Source organism: Balaenoptera acutorostrata, chromosome 12 (genome assembly GCF_949987535.1).
Source record: "Balaenoptera acutorostrata chromosome 12, mBalAcu1.1, whole genome shotgun sequence".
NCBI lineage: Eukaryota > Metazoa > Chordata > Mammalia > Artiodactyla > Balaenopteridae > Balaenoptera > Balaenoptera acutorostrata.
Window position 1 is genome coordinate 78019966 of NC_080075.1, and position 14606 is coordinate 78034571.

At 42.1% G+C, this 14606-nt stretch overlaps 1 non-coding gene across 1 annotated transcript; it reads left to right on the forward strand.

The window, feature by feature from the left end:
* The first annotated feature begins 11901 nt into the window (after positions 1-11901).
* TRNAE-CUC (transfer RNA glutamic acid (anticodon CUC)) lies at positions 11902-11974 on the forward strand. Its single transcript has one exon. It is a non-coding gene; the product is annotated as a tRNA-Glu (tRNA).
* Positions 11975-14606: the final 2632 nt, after the last annotated feature.

Here is a 14606-nt window from a genome sequence, read left to right on the forward strand (position 1 = left end):
ATCAGACTGCCCTAAAGTTGCCTGTTTTACGTCTGTCTCTTCCAGTAGACCGTCCCCTTCACCACAGTATTTCCAGCATCTAGCATAGTGCCAAGCATATATTAACTCAAGACGTGCTCACCCTGGAAGGGAAGAGGAATATAGAGAAGAGGGCAGGGAAAAAGGAAGGAAGGAAGGAAGGGAAAGAGGGAGGAAGGAATAAATGAGGGAAGAAGGAAGAGAGGAAGGGAGGGAAGTCCAGGGGATGGATACAGTTCATCTGTCCTAACAGCAGGCAAGTTTTTGGAGCAAGTCATCTATAAACCTAGATGAAGATCTATTAACACCTGGAGATCATTAGTTCTGACAAGAAGACACCCTGAGTGGTCAGTAGACGCCATCAATCCTCGGGGAGAGAAGAGCAAAGCCCTTCCTAAAGTCTTGCGAGGCAGAGTACTGGACCACTTCCCTCTATGAGAGGGGACACCCTCAACCAACGCTGTGCAAGCGGAAATGGCTGGCTGAAGAGAATGGCCGTTTATCTCTCATTCTCAGCCTGGCAAGGAGGTCCTCCTAATTATGCCAATTAAATTTCTATTTCTCAATACCTTCAACTACTGTCTTAAGAAAAACCTGAGCCTACAAAGCAGGCACTGTGACCCTCACCAAGGAAATAGTGTTAATTGTGTATCTTCGGGCCATGGAGCTTCAGCAGTGTAAATTGGAAAAGTAAACCTAATTTGAGGGATACGTAAATGACAAACTGAAAAAAGAATTAATATTTAGCTTCGTAAAGAACACAGCTGTCCTCCTCACTATGAAGGCTGCTTTTACTGTAACCAGAGGAAAAACGAACCGTTAGAAGCTCCTCAAAATGTGCAGCTGAGAATGCCTTTATATTAATGAGGAAAGTGATGTTGATTAATGCGCAGCCCGAAAGCAAGAAAGAAGCTTTCCTCCCTTCTGTCCTCCTGACAGCCAGGGAACAGGTAGCCCGCCGAGGTCCCCAGGCACAGCAAGAGCACGGTCCCCTGTGTCTGCTGCTGGCTGGGGCACCACACAGGCTCATCATGCTCCTTTCAATTATACTGACAACCATGTCTAGGCTTGAACAAGTTGGCCCCTGTGAATTAGGCTGTGTTATTACAGAAAGCCACATCTTTCAAGCCTCCCTGACCTTAATTGATCAGGATCCTTCCAGCCTAGTCTGGAAAAAGATTTTCTGCAAGTTTAGCTAAATGACTATATTGATTTTTACCCTTAATATTTTCCTATATTCATCACATTTCTTACATTTGCTTAGTACCTTACATGTTTCCATGGCTTTATGGCCAGCATTATGTAATAAGTCCTTTAACACAGTCTAGCAAAGGACCACGATCCCTGTTTTACAGAACAGAGTCCACAGGGATGTGGAAATACCTTAACCAAGGAGTGAGAAGTGAGGTCTTTTGACTCATAGATTAGCAGGGCTTCTCCTTAATGGTGGCTTTGAAGACAACGTTTATTTGGAGCAAGAGTTTCCAACTTTGCCACCTTCTGCTTCACACAAGCCACAAGCCTTCTAGGAGTGAGAAGCCCACCTTCTTTCCTAACAAACCACAAGGAGGACAGCCTCCGCTGCCTGGTATGCACCCTGGCCATTCTTTATTCCTCTCTGTACAAAGACAGGGGTTTCTGTGAAGGATCAGAGGCAAGACTCCATATGCTGCCCGGCTCTAGGTGTTGCCACCTGTGCTCAATATCAGGCAGCCTTTCAAAACTCAGTGTCCTCTGTACCTCCTGAGACATCAGACATCAGGCCACACAATGGAGGAGTGGCCTAAACAAGCAGGCAAGCTTTGGTGGCATGTGGAATCATACTTTTTTTTTTTTTTAACTTTTTTTATTGCAGTATAATGGAATCGTACTCTTTGGTCGAGAGTCCAACCTTGGGAGGAACAGGTTTAATGAGGTCTGAAGCTTATATAATTTTGAGAGTTGGCTTTAGAAAAGAATGTATAGTTACAAAAACAAAATTTTATATGAAAGTAAACATTTATTTACAAAGACAAAATATATCACAATATGCACATCATAGAAAACTGATAAGTATCATAAAATCAAGGAATATAACACATTTGTGCTAATTAACTCCTATCATACTTTTTCGGTATGCTTTCCTATATTTTTGGCTGTATATGCCAACAACTTCATAACATCATTTTCAAGGCAGAGAAGAGAATGAAAACTCAGTCTTTTCCTCTACAGGTTTCTCCAATTCCCACTCTAGAGGCGGCGGGCAGTGCTGGGCACCAGAGGGCACACTCACACTGCAGCAGAGCCTCTAGCCTTGCATCCTCTGCCAACACCAGGCAGCTCATCTCAGCAGGTAGCAGGAGAATCCTGGAAGCCATTCCTACAACATGACAGCCAACTACAACTCACTTCTGCAAAGAAGGGACTGTCAACTACAAAACTCCAACTCACCGTAACCTCAAGGCAATTTCCCCTTAGCCGGATCCCAAAACTGTCTGCAGCTTCTCCACCAAACAGCACAACAGTAGGACATGTTTGGAGAAGCCGGGGAGAAAGAAAGAGTGGTCTTAACTGATAATGTTTAAAATATCTCAATTTTGCAAATTAAAACAAAAGGACAATTTGAACATATTGCCAAGATCCCTCCCCAGACCTTGAAAGGGACTGTGCAAGAGTGGAACCCTAAGCTGAAGCTTCATTATCTTCACAAAGCCACCTGTGGGCCCATTCTCAGTCTTCCTGGCCAGCTGGAGTCGGGAGGGAGGAGGAACTCTGGAGGAAATTACCATCTCGAACACACCTGGGATTCAGATTACCTAAAGCACCTGGACTCTAATCAGAGGAAAAGCTGAAACTGACTCCAGCACCTCTGGTCTGAACAGACGTTAGTTACATTAGACTGCCATCCTTACAGCAAAGCTGATGGATGTCCCTAACTTGAATTTCACATCACTTTCCCAGGAGCCAGAAGGCTCGCTCATACCTCTCACAACCACACTTTTTCTTGGAAAGAGGCAATTTGGGAGTGTATGTCCAATATCTAAATGATTTAGCCCCAAACTTGACTCTTTATTTGGTACCTGATGATTGTATGAATAATAGAGTTGCAGTTGCTTATAATAAGACATAACATGTCATTCCCAATATGAACAAATACATGAATGTGTCATAGAACAGCGAGGCACACTATTCAAGTGCAATGGAATCATCCCTTCTGGAAGCAGAAGCATCTCAGGATTCTCAACCTTCCCCATAGTCAGTACTAATTTGATAGTTTTGTTAAAGGCAGAGGATTTAAAAAGCTGGACATCTACTGATATGCTTCTCTTTCATTTCTGTCTGTAGTTAACTCAGTGATTTTCACCAGGTACACAAGGAATACCACATAGGATTATACATTTAAAACCTTGTATATTCTAATTGATGGGTAGTATAAAAGATTTTCATGTGTAGTTTTAACTAGCATACATGACTTTCACCTTACTCGTTGATTTTTGAACCTAAGCCACACAAATGTGACTTCACAGAATTTTTGTTCATTAAACCAAGAAAGTAAATAATTTCCTTTTAAATGAATAATTATATGACAGACACTTTTCATTCTATAACCTCGGGGTGAGGGGGAGCAGAGTGAAAACAGTAGTGTGCAGTATCCTGAGAAACGTCCCCAGACACAAAAGGAAATTGCATCTCTAATCTCAAAATCTGATTAAATACAAGAGAGAGGCGGGGGTAGTGAGAAAGCTTCACATAATCTTCGGTAACTTTTGAAAGGAGCACTTCTGAGCTCTACATCATAGGACTTTTAATTTGTATTCCACATTTCTCCCACAAATATGAACCTGTACATTACATTTGGTTATAAACATTGAAAAGACTTGAGTTTTTATTTTTCAGTATCTGTATTAATCAGATGGGAATGAAAGTCAGAAATTTCAAGCTGGCAAATAATAGCTAGGAAGGACAAAGTGGAGAGCCTAGAAATCAATGTGTTTACACAGCTGGCTGGTCAAATCTCACTAAGGCAACTCCAAGAGATCACTCCCTGCCTCCTTTCTCTCTCCTATTCCTAGCAGGCTCTAAGTTCAGGTTTCCTTTCATTTTCATTACGAATTCTTCTTTTACTCATGGGTTGTTCAGATGTGTTTTTTAACTCTCATCTGGAGTTCTTCTACTTATCTTTTAATGATGGGTTTCCAACTTAATTTCCTTCATTCATCCCATCAAGAAAACCTACTATGGACCAGATATTATTCTATGTATTAGACAGACAGCTGTGGGCAAACATCTCCATGACATCTTATTACCTTGAATCATATGAGACTGATACTTTTATAGGTCAAAAATGGTCAAGTATCAGCAGTCTCACATAGTTAAGCCTACAATGGGGAGACAGAAAATAAAGATAATTGGTAAGAACTTTGACAGTACATTAGAACCTATTCTGAGTTATAGCCCTCGACAACTGGCCTCTTACTAGATTCCTATCCCAGCCTTGAAAACTGAAGCTCAATGTCCCCAGGAGTCAGCAAAGGGCCTCAGGGAAAAAAAGCTGCATTCAATGATTTCCCCGCCCTCTAGCTCCTGCTTTCACTGGGTTTTGGCCTATGATGTATCTTAACATTCTTACTGGCTCAATGATGGGTTATCATTCTTTATTCAAGGGTGTTAGTTATTTCTAATACGAAGTTTGACAGAGGACTGGTTTATTTCATACTATCTGAAATAAAGTTAGGTCACTGGTGAGTACTGTGAGCATTTTCATTATCCTATTACCCTCAGTATAATCATAGCCCATAAGCTGGAATTTGCTCAGTTCTGATGCTTATGGCTTTTAGTCGGGTTTTCCTTCCAACAGAATTGTGAAATAAAGTTCTGACATTTTAGGTGCTTCTATGGCCCACTGATGCGTGAACATCTACGAACCTTCTGAGATTTACTACACACATATTCTCCCTGAGGGAAACTGCCTGGTTCCAAGAGGCCTCCTGAAAAAGGAGGAAAATATGGCTTCACAGAATTGACAGATACTTAGAGCCTCATGCAGGACTGAAACAGTGGGGAAAAGCCCTGAAGCTGGGGAGAAGTGACTCTGCCACTTATTAACTGTATAAGCTTTGATACGTTATTATGTACCTAAGCCTCAGTTTCTCGCAGATAAAATGAGGTTCTACCCTACAGATTGTTAAATGAGAGAACATGAAAGTGCAGGTAAACGCGCTTTGTAAACTACAATATACAGAAGGGCAATTTTCAAAATGAGGAAACAAAAATTTTAAAAAGAACACCTGATTCATCCCAGGAATTAAAGGCAGAGTCCCCAGATGACTAGATAGAGAATTTTAGACAGCTGGGGATCAGTATACTTCAGCATGAATTCATGAAGAACAGCGCAGAACCTATATTTATACACTGTTCGTGTTTTAGGGTTTACAATGCACCATGGCAAAGTGGGAGCATGCCAAATGGAAAGAACACTGGTTTGCTAGCAAAACATCTGGAGTTCACATCCTGGCTCCACCACCTCCTAACACTGTGAGCCTGGGCAAGTTAAAGGACTTGTCAGAACCTTTGTTCCTCCTGTATTAACAGGTGATAAAAGTGCATGTGGATTAAACACACTCAAATTTATAAAGTGTCTGCAGTAGAGTAGTAAATTCCTATGCCATTGTATACATCATTATAGTTAACCCTCATATCAACCTCATGAGTTGTATTTTTGCTGTTTTCATCTTAAAAATGAAGAAACTGACCTGTCCAAGAAAAGACATAGACATAAGTAGCAAAACTATGGTTTTCAATATTGACTCAGGCATTTATTTCCACTGCACTACTGTTGCCCCCACTGTAGTAGATCAGGGCTGTATAACTAGTAGGGGTGGGAGGTGGTAATTTTAAATACAGTAACCAGACATCACTCTCCTGGAGCAGCTGGAAACACATAGGTTGCATGGAAGTGCTATCCGGATACGTAGAAGATTGAGCCCCTGGCCCCAAAGGTACAGATTAATGACCTGAAGTCATCCTAGAGGTGGGATTTACTTCTTACTCCTGGCACACAAAGTATCTTGGGTTATTGCTATTGATACATTCAACTCACCAGGTTCAAACAGTGTGATACCAGCAATGTAATAAACCAGCATAATCTGCCTGAGAACTAGATTATGACATATGGCTGGAGAGTTGAGGTAGTACCATGAAGGTATATTGTTGGTCCCACCAGATGCCAAACAACTTCTGATGATCTTTAGTAACAAAAGTATAGAGAAAAGGGCATTTGCCAGATCCAGGTGCCAAGGAATGCATTGATTTGCTCTAGGAATGAAACCACATCTGGAACAGCAGCTGCAATTGAAGTCACTACCCAATTGAGTTCATGATAATCCACTGTCATTCTCCAAGATCCATCTGTCTTGTGTACAAGCCAAAGAGACAAACTCAATGAAGATTTGGTAGGAAATACAACGCTTGCATCTTTCAGGTCTTTAATAATAGCACTAATCTCTGAAATCACTCCAGAAATACATGGTGCTGTTTCTCTCTTAGCCAGAGCTTATAGGTCATGGAATAAAGGGTTTTGAAAACAAGAGTGGCTCCTCTCATTGATTCCCACAGTGATCCACAAGAGAAGGTTTTGCTTTCCCACCACTTTGACCTTTTCTGGTTTACAAGACCTAGTTCCCAAGGAAGCAAGCCTCCAGCAGGGGACACAACAATGCTATACTGAAACTGGTAGTTGAGACATCCACCAACCGCTCTGAGCTCCTTCTGGCGGTAATTCAACAGGTAAAGAAGGCAATTTACTGTACTGTCTGGGATACTGATGTTTCAAGAGGATACAGTAGCAATTGCTACTTCATATGGGAGGTAAGGAAGAGTTCATCTGGAATTTATGAGAGTCCCTGGGGCTTCTCTTAGTACTTCAGGTCTTACAATTAAAGTCAATGGAAATTTTCAACAACCCTATACAGGCAGGAATTTTAATGCCCTAAAACCTTCAGGCATAAAGGTTTGGGTCTCCTTACCTGGCAAGGGACCAACACCAGCAGAGGTATTTTGTAGAGGCAAAGGAAATATGAAATAGAGAACATGTGGTAGAAAGAGGTAGTTAAAAATGCCAGGTATAACCGCATGGCCAATTGCAGAAACAAGAACTATAATAATTTTTAGTACTTCTTCCTTATTTTAATATGAATATGTTTCAGTACATATTAACTATTTTTTTTTCTCTTCACGTCTCCCATTCCCCTATTATCTAACAGAAGATATGGTAATGGTAATTAAGTTTATATCGGTACCTAGCTTACAAGATACCAAAGGAAGAATGTGATTCTGCAAGAAGAGGAATACACATCAGCCAAAGATGAATTAAAAGAATTTGTATCCACTTTCGAAGGAGATCGTGTATTTTCAGTTGTACAAGGGATTGCTGCATTATGTTAGGCTGAAACATGGTTTTTCAATTGTATTCATTTGGAAGATGAGTGGAGTTAAAAGATGACTATATGGATAGCACACAGAGAGGGTGTGTCAGTTTAGCTAAGCTGAAGCTATGTTTCCCAGAATTCCCTTTCCTTCATAGTTTCAGGTTAGTATACGCTAAAGGAGAAATTTGCACAAGATCTGGAAGGCAGAATGAAGCAGTAGACAGAAGGTCAGTGCTGGGCAGCTGTTGCAGCCCACACGCATTTTGCTGATTTGCTGGCTCATGAGGCTGGCATGGGGCAGTGGTCAGGCTCCCAGCAACTCTGGATCCTACTACATCTCCTCCTTTAGTTTCTGACTCTTGGGCCAGGTGTATGCTTATCTCTGTGAAGAAGGAGCCAACTTCTCCTGTAAGTCACCTGCATCACCAAAGATGAAGTCCTAGAGGTAACGAGGGACTGATGTATGTTCTAGCCCATCCTGTGGGCTCCAGCACACCACCATGGGTTCTATTTTGTCCTTGCTCTCCTCTATTTCACACCCATCTTTCTTCCCAACTGACTATCCTGCTATTTCAGGCCCTACCAATATACACAGAAGTAATACACACTGTTTAAGCAGCTCCCACAATGGCATAGTTCAAATCTCTACAACGAATCCCTTATTGTATAATTTTATATTATAAAACCACTCCTAGTGGTTCTGCTTCTCTGATCTACCCTAACTGAAGGGTACAGAGATGGAAGCGGCAGAGCTAGAGCTCATACCTAACTCATTTCTAATGCTGATTGAGAGTGCCTTGTACGAAATTGCTGCCTCCACCGTAACAACTCAGTACCATATACCTGGAGGGTGTTGGTGGTTTAAAATGGCATATTGGCCACTACTGTCCCTCTTGGGGAAATGGAGACATATAGGCTGCTTGAAGAGCTTTAAGATATTAAGATGATTTGAATGCCTGGCCCAAAAGGTGCAGATTAATGAACTGACGTCAGCCTGCAGGGAAGGTCTCTGGGAGCAGGTTCCATCCCAGGCGCTTCCTTCAACTTTGGCCCATTCAGCACTCTCAGCTGCAAATTGCATAATAAAGACAGAAAGTGTGTTGATCAAATGTTCAGATGACAGAAGGCTGGGCCGGCTAGCAAATATGCTGAGTGATAGAATCAAGAATCCAAAAGGTTTGACAGGATGAATAATGAGTCACAGCTAACAAGATGAAATTCAACAGGATGGATATCAAGTTTTACCCTCCACAGCCCTGTCCTGGATAATGGTGGTACTGACACCCTCCCTACACTGGAGACTGGTGCTGGGGTATCGCTTGAGCTCAGTGTGGGCAGAAACACATGATACTGATGAGAGGTCAGCTTCAAGGGAATGCCCCTGGGTTCAAAAATCATCTCTGCAAATAGAGACTTAGAGAAACCTGGCTTAATAGCAGCCTTTGTGAAAAAGCCATTGAGCTCATTACCAATCAACACCGTGACTACATTAAAGAATTCATTAGTACTTGGGCATCATTATTCAAGGTGTGGTGTTCCAGTACAGGTTGAAGGTAATCTTAGAACTTTGCTCTGCTCAAAACCACACAGCTGAGGTTTAGGGTACAACCCTGAAGGCCATACTTTAGTTACAAACTAGCATTTGACAAATGTGGGGAGGATATATAATTAAGTCATATGAAGAATGTATCAAAGAGAGTGATCCTGAGAGTTGGTTCCAAATAAGAGTTTTCACGTAAGCAAAAAATAGAATTTTATTCGTACTTCTAGAAGACAGATGGGCAGAAATTACAGAAAGGAACACTTTGATCACTAAAAAGAATATAGTGGTTAAGTTGGGCTCTGGAGCCAAACTACTTGGGTTAGAGCTCATGATTCACTGTCCAGCCATGTGACTTGAGCAAGTTACTCATATTCTCTAGCCTCAGCTTTCTCATTTAGAAAATGGGAAATATAAGAATATCCCCCTCATACATGTGTTGTGGAGATTAAGTTGAACAAAAACAAATAATATCTACCTCACCTGGCTGTTGTGACTCTGAAATGAGGCAACACACACTTGTAAGGCATTTAGAAGAGGTCACATGGTCAGAGGCCAATAAATATCCCCTAGTCTTTTTATTATAAGGAAGCACATTCTGATGCTTAGCGCTATTTCCAAATAGAATACCCTGCAGTGAGTAAGAAGCACCTTGTGTCTGAATGTGTTTATGTTGTCTTTTGATCAGGGATCTCTTAGAGTGGTGTTTCTCACACCTCAATGTACATGTGAATCACCTTTGCATCTTATTAAAATGTGTGTTCTGGGCTTCCCTGGTGGCGCAGTGGTTGAGAATCTGCCTGCTAATGCAGGGGACACGGGTTCGAGCCCTGGTCTGGGAAGATCCCACATGCCACGGAGCAGCTGGGCCCGTGAGCCACAACTACTGAGCCTGCGCGTCTGGAGCCTGTGCCCCGCAACGGGAGGGGCCGCGATAGTGAAAGGCCCGCGCACCGCGATGAAGAGTGGTCCCCGCACCGCGATGAAGAGTGGCCCCCACTTGCCGCAACTAGAGAAAGCCCTCGCACGAACCGAAGACCCAACACAGCCAAAAATAAATAAATAAATAAATAAAGTAGCTATACAATTAAAAAAAAAAAAATGTGTGTTCTAATTCAGCAGGTCTGGCGTGGGGCCTGAGAGTCTGCATTTCTAACAAGCTCCCAGATAGCGCTGAGGCTGCTGGTCTAGTTACCACATTCTGAGAAGCAAGATTGGAGAAAAACTCCTCCACTGGGTGAGAAGAAAAGGAATAAGGTCCCTACCATTCTAAAACATTCATATTTTATAATGTTTTAAATATGAGAATATTAAATATCTTGCAGCCACACTGTAACTGAGTAATCTAGAGTAAGTGACCTAACCTTGTATCTTGCTTTGATTTATTCTGCAAAGCACTTTTAAGAAATGAGTACTTTTTACAGCAAAAGCCGAAGTCCTCAGATGGAAACTGATCTACTTCTGCAGAGGGTTTCATTTCCTAATTGGCTAAACATCTGTTCCAGTTCTAAGCACAGATTTATCTTTATCAAATACTGATTGGTCTCTGGCTCCTGCCGGCTGCTGTGTCCTGGTGTGATGGAGAACAAAGCAGGGCAGCTGTGGGATGTCAGGAGGCCTCAGGAGGAAAGCAAAGAAGGGCCAGGGAAGCATAAAAGAAAGAGACTCATAAGTTACTGGCAGGAAAAAGCAACAGCAAACTCTGCTGGCTTCAAGGCTGAATGGAACCAGATCTGGTGCTAGGAAGATCCTTAAAGATCATTTGATCCATTCTCTGCAGTTTTCAGATAGTGAAACAAAATTCCTGTGAGAGGTTATGACTTTCCAGAAGTAACACATGGATGTAGCTCCAGAACTGGAAACCAGGCCATGCAGCTCCTGGTCCAGTGCTCACCCCACTGGCCCATGACTGCCTCCCATCTCCTCCTGAGGACTCTTGCCCCAGCAATGCTGCTCTGTCTCTCCATGCTTTCTCTTCATGCTTCAATTGCCCTCCAGGATAAGGAGGGTTGAGGAAGATTCTGGGGAGACTGTTAGAGAGCAGAGAACTACTGGTTTATTCAGGTTAATTTCTCAAGATGAAACTGCTCCAAAAGATCTGAAAAGTATTTCCATATCATTCACATTGCTCTCTGTCTCTGTTGTATGAATACATTAGATAGCAAAGAGGCTATGACTTTCAGGAAGTAACACATGCAGGTAGCATCAGAACTGGGAACCAGGCCAACCAGCTGGCCTTGACACCTTTTCAAGAGCCAAGAGGTCAGAGTTCAGCCCTGGTTCTCACTATTTCTCCCCTGTAGGCCCCTGGGTTCAATCCTACTTCCTCTTCCATTCATGAGCTGTCCTCATTGTAATAAAAGTAAAAATTTAAAGGGTGCATACCCACTTTCCTTTTTGTGAAGATCAGGTCAGGAAAGGGGCAATGAATGACTCAGAAGCTTTGGCCAGGGAATTACTTCAGACCTGGAAACCCTCTTTTCTCCCAATCCCATGTCTTCATACTGGTTGAGAGCTTTAGACGTTCTTGGGAGAGGACTAAAAGTCATGAATTCATACTAACATGAACTGACTAGCATCAAGACTTCTCCTGAGAGGCTGGGTTATAGAGCAGTCTCCACTTAGCTGCTAAGCCTCCTCTCCTACATGGGGCAGGGTGTCTGTTTTGGTTTTCTACAATTCCCTGATAACCTAGGAATGTATTTAGTTTCTCCACTTTTTTTTTTTTAACATCTTTATTGGAGTATAATTGCTTTACAATGGTATGTTAGTTTCTGCTTTATAACAAAGTGAATCACCTATACATATAGTTTCTCCACTCTTGACCTACATCCTGCACAGCAGTTTAGGAAAGAAGTGTCATCTCCACCCTCTACAATGAGCCTCCATTTCCCTCTTTATCAATTTGCTGAAATGAAAAGTAACAGAATTGGGAAGTCCCTGGTAGTCCAGTGGTTAGGACTCGGCACTCTCACTGCTGGGGCCCCAGGTTCAATCCTTGGTCAGGGAACTAAGATCCCACGTGCCACGTGGCACAGCCAGAAAGAAAAAAAAAAAGAAAACTAACAGAATTAACCACCCATCACTTAAACAAGAGAAGATGCATTCTTTTTTTACATAAATATATTTGTAGCAACAGAAATATTATACACATTGGTGAAAGGAGGGCCCCAACAAGTGGTGTTCTAGAGAGACCCCCCGGGATCGGGCATTTATATTCCAGTGCTACACAGCATTGATGGTCCAGCCTCTAGAGTACAGCCAAGATCAGGAATCCAGAGGCCGCTACTCAATGGTGAGGTGACATACGGTTCTCTGTATTTACCTATTTGGGTAATTTTTCACTGTTTCTATAGAATTGAAGGGCTGCCACTCATTTATAAATCTACCCAGGTCTGTGATACACGTGGGTGGGCAGTGAAGACAACTATAGGCAGCAGGAACAGTCTGATGAGCATCCAACTGTCCCACTGATTACCACCTAGGAGGCAACTGAAAACCAGAAAGGGTCTAGGGGAACCACACATTGCTCTTCTCTGCCTTTTGCCAAGATGTCTCTCCAACATTACTTTAGATTGAAAATCATTTCCATGTTTAGACCAATGCAGAGAAGAAGTGATAAGAGTAAACATTTTACCCTACACGTTTTTAATGGCAAATGTGTTAAGCACTGGAAACAGATCGTGTTGACTATACCAACGAAACCTAATAAATTCTGTTGCCAACCTGCAGTTCTGTGTTTGTCAGCCCATCTTTGGCTTCAATGTTCACAATGGTAGGCAGTAAATAACACGGCTAGTGTCAGAACAAGTTCCTACAGAGAGAGCCACGTATTTTGAGTTTAAAAAGTACAGGTTTCAAAACTCCAACTGCCCTCAGTATTAAGAATTCCCTTATGGGTATTTTTCATGGAAGCCTTGGTACCTTCCTTCTTTGCTCAGGCTAGGCCAAGTCCTAGAGAGTGACAGCAGGAAGGAAGATTGTATAGAATGATCTATGTGAAATGGTCACTATCATTTTGCTGTTAGCTGCTAAGTTAGGACTAAGAGCCCTCTTATCCATATTTGCATGCAATTTTCTGAGTTTGCTTTAATGGATATGACATTTCATTAATTCTGATTCATTGCGTACTCAAGCCAAAACACATGCAGTTTAGTTCCATTTACTGACAGAAAATAGAAGCTGAAAAATTCCAAGTCAGAGTAATAACTGAAGGTGTGTAATTACTCATTACCCAATCAGCTACCAGGTTCAGGGGGCAAGAAAGGTTTGGAGATAAATTGCAACTTTTGTGAGTGAATCTGACAGGCTGGGTTAGTAGGTGTGTTTCTTTTGATTAATGACACAAGGAAGAAAGGTTTAGAAAAGGTGTTTCTACTGATTCTGCTACTTCTAGGCTGACCCTTAAAATGTTTCTACCAGTTACTAAGGAAAACATAAATTATAGTGAGCAAAGTGTGAATTTTGTAAAAACATACAAAAATGTTACATCCATAACTTCCCTGCTCCAATTAAAAAGAAACTCAGGATGATAAGTCCTATGATATGCCAGAATGGGTCATTAGGCTACAGATCTCAACTTTCTCAGAAAATGCACCTATCAAGATAAAGAAAAAACAAACACAGTTGGAGCTATTCCTCATGATCAGTTAACATAAGAGTTTGAACACAGCACAGTCACTACATGGGTTTTGATGTCCTTCAGTATTTTTCCAACAGATTAGATTTCTGGGAGTACAGCAGGCATTTGCTTGGTTACTCATGAAATGGGCCCAAGAGAACACTTTCCAGGTCCTTGCCCTCCATGAGTTCCCTTCTTAGATGCCATGGTAAGATATATATAGACACACACACACATACACACACACACCCCAGAAAAACAGCTAAAGAGCAGAATCTGATGGTATCCAGTGAATCGACACAATGAAGGGCAGATATACAGAAAAGTCTTCTGATCTTGGGATTGTTTGTTTGGGAAGATTTCCCAAAGAGCAGGAGGCTTGCGTGGGGCTTTGTGGATGAGCTGAGATGGGTTCCCGAGAGAGAACAGTTTGAGCGGTACAGTGGCAGAAATTATCTTAATTTGGGGGAAAGGACTTATAATAGTAAAGTGACAGTAAGGGATTCTTATTCATAAAGATCAGATAGGGTTCCCTTGGGGGTGGAGGGAGGAATGGAAGGAGATTCTGAATGTGAAGACCATTAGTTTGATACAAAGTCACACAAGTGTTGACTCCAGGTACTGATGCCCTGCATGACTTCAGAAACACTGGCCCCGAGCGCTCTCCATGAAGGTTTGGAGTGCAGGGAGAATGTGTTTGTGATAGCTGAGAGATAATGAGAGCCTGAACTAGAGGGGTGGCAAAGGCAAAAGAGAAATGGAAGCAAGAAATGATAAAAAGGAAACTTGTCAGGATTTGAGGACTGGATAGGTATTTGAGGTGAAGAAGGGAGCTGGGACAGACGGCTCCGAGTTTTTCAGCCTCACTGGGAAGTCAGGAAAGAGAACCCGCTTTAAAGTAAGATAATGAGTTCTTCACAGACACATGTGACATAGAGAATGGAAAGTACGTGGCAGATGTGCAAGCAGAAATCTGAAGCAGGAAGCTGTGGATGTGAGACTGAAGCAAGTGAGCATCCAG